Source organism: Lygodium microphyllum, chromosome 11 (genome assembly GCF_053477565.2).
Source record: "Lygodium microphyllum isolate KBCC chromosome 11, Lygodium_microphyllum_v1.1.10, whole genome shotgun sequence".
NCBI lineage: Eukaryota > Viridiplantae > Streptophyta > Polypodiopsida > Schizaeales > Lygodiaceae > Lygodium > Lygodium microphyllum.
This window is the reverse complement of record NC_141145.1, coordinates 118744142-118747029: the sequence shown is the minus strand read 5'-3', so window position 1 is coordinate 118747029 and position 2888 is coordinate 118744142. Positions and strand designations below refer to the sequence as shown.

At 43.3% G+C, this 2888-nt stretch overlaps 1 pseudogene; it reads right to left on the bottom strand.

The window, feature by feature from the left end:
• Nucleotides 1-1542: 1542 nt before the first annotated feature.
• LOC148029288 (DEAD-box ATP-dependent RNA helicase 10 pseudogene) lies at nucleotides 1543-2199 on the bottom strand (annotated as a pseudogene).
• Between the last annotated feature and the right edge of the window lie 689 nt (nucleotides 2200-2888).

Below are 2888 nucleotides of genomic sequence, written 5' to 3'. Positions count from 1 at the left end.
CAGCCATCAAATAGCTTCTTCTCATTCTCAACTGCTTCAATAGCCTTAGTCGCGCTGTTTGCATTCTCCTGCTCCGAATATAGTTGCCTTTGCTGACACAACTGCTGTTGATGCAATTGCTGCTGTTGCTGCATATACAATTGTGTCTGCTGATTTTGAAGCTGCATATACATGAACATATTCTGCAAAATCTGCTTTAGATCATCTGTTGAAGTACTTGACGCAGAAGTCATTGATGGAGCTGAAGTAGAGGACGCAGCTGGAATTGTAGAAGAGGCTGAAATAGATGCTGAAGTATCTCCCATCCTGAAATTTCTGCGACGCTTTCACGTCGGGTTCACCAAAGATATCGAAGGGTTTATGAAAGCAAAGTGGCAACCACAGAGATCCTTGATTATTTTCAAGATAGAAGATCAAACATGTGAATAAGCGAAAGCGAAGTAACAATTGTATTACTGTCAAGATGTTTACAAAATTCAAGATGAATTCCAATCTGTTCAGTCCACTGGCTCTAGATCACCCGTTTTAATTTTGTAGCATTTGTAAATCCTTCAGCTATAATGATCATATGAATCTTTGAAATTCCTTCTTACATAATAGGTTTCTTGTGCAGGGAAGCACATTTTACCAGGCTTGGTTTAACATGTTTTACATATTGAAAGTGCTGTTTGGGAAGACCAGAGTATGCTCCATCATTACATTCCTCTCCCATAGCTTGTCCACCTGAGCTAAAGTAGTTGCACAAAGCTCTAATCTTCACAGTATAGCATTAGCCACAGAAGAATCTGCATATTGTGGGTTTTCTGTTATTCTTTAGCGCTCCTCTCTTAGCATATTCTGCTCCTGCAAAGACCTTTCTCTTACTAATCTTTCACAATCAGGCAATATGATGCTCCTGTTCCTGGATCCTATTGTTCCACTGTTAATACTTCTTTGCTGGGCCCCAGTCTGTGGCCACATTTCTAGCAAAGCATTCCTTCAATCCAACCAGGGAGAATATGATACTTTTGTAACCTTCAGCGCTGTACTCAACTCCTGTTACTGATAAGCAGCTTAGCTTACAATGTCATATTGATTCTAATTGCTAAGGACGATCCGATACTTCTTCGTTAAGCTTGAATGATGATCTCGATCTCCTCAGATCTCTTCCGTCCGTAATCTTTCCTCCTTTCTTCTTCTGGATTCTTCTCTCCAGCATTCGATCACAATTTCTTTCTTTGTCTGAGCTGCAACTCGATCCGTCATCTTCCTTCACGACAGTCATCCAGAGCTCGCCTCCTTTAACCTGTGTTCATTAGCTTCCTTCTCTTCTCCTGTGTTCCTTTTGCACCCAAGCTATGAGAGTTGAGAGAAGCGATGAGTCCCTTACAGCAAACCAGAGCCGAGGACTCAACGCCGAAGCTTGAACTTCAGATTTCCATGTTGTTTTCTGTCGACCATCACCTTCCCTCCCCCTCCACTTGATCACCTTTTTTTTCCCTTGTTTTCTCTGCCCTTTTTCCCCCAGACTAGAAAAGCGGCCCCCAAATTGGCTTTCCTCCCTCAGAAAAGCTTCCTTCCAGCCCGTGCAGTCCTCCCAACTCTATGTACATAATCCTGAGGATACTCAGGAACATTATAATTGATCACAAGGCTGACATTTGGAATGTCAAGCCCTCTACTAGCAACGTCGGTACAGATCAAAACTCCACACTCTCCAGATCTGAATTTATTCAAAAATCCTAACCTTTTTTCCTGGCTCATTTGCCCACTTATTGGAATCACACCCAAGCCTAGATACCGGAGAACTAAAGACAGTCTTCTGGTAGCTTTACACTCCCTCGTAAGGACCATTGTCGTATTTCCAGCCAATTCATGTAAGATAAATGCTAGGCAGCAGTCCTTTTGAGCAGACGGAACGAACATGTATTCTTGCCTCAGCATTCCAACTGTGCAGTACTTTGAAGACACCTCAACATAGTGAAACATAAAGAGTGCACTTGAATCCCTTGTCTCAATAACATGTACTGTATTACCTTCATTCATCTGGCCCTCACTTGCAAGCCTTGGCAGAAGATGATCTCCACCTTCTACACTTCCAAATTTGAGAAGCTGATCTTCGAACATGAGGCCATCAAGTGCTGCAGGTGACCCTTCTTGAATCTCATCAAAAACAGCAAAAGGTATTGCAGGATAAGAACCCTCACCAAGCAATGGCATGAGGTCGTCTATGCTCAATCTTTACTTTGTGCATCCAAATGCAATGCTTGCCCTATGATCAGTGCTATTGCTTTGCTCAGCTGTCCTGTCTCAGCCACATCTCCCAAAGCTCCTGTGAACTGTTGATCAAAACCTCCTCGTCTAGGTTGACTGACCACTTGGCAAGACATGCCAACTAGAGCATTATTGATAAGTTCCTCTTGCTCCAAACCCTCTTCACTATACTGCTTACGCAGAACAAAAGTATAATCACAACAACTAAATATGTACAAAGTATCAAATCCCACACACAACTTTTGGGTGGATTTCACACCTCGAATGCGCAGCAATACGACAACGCGATGGATGTTCTTCTTGGAGCACTTCATGAAAACCCTGAAAGGCTTTGTGCAACAACGAGCTCGGCCAAAAGGTAGCATGGCTGAAGGTTGGCTGGTGTCTGAGGTGCTAGTGCATATTTCACAATGGCTACCAACAGTGGATCCAGACAACGAAATGCTATGGTCACTGAAGAACGATGATAGACTGACTAGAGATGTGGTGGTTGGAAATGGGGTAGAAAAAAGAATGGATGCCTCAATGGAGGAGAAGGTGAATCGTATGTTGCACCATGCCTCTATGGAGACGTGGCTCACCAAGTACCAGATCACTAGGCAAGATCAAGAGGAAGCGCGAGCTGAATTCTGACG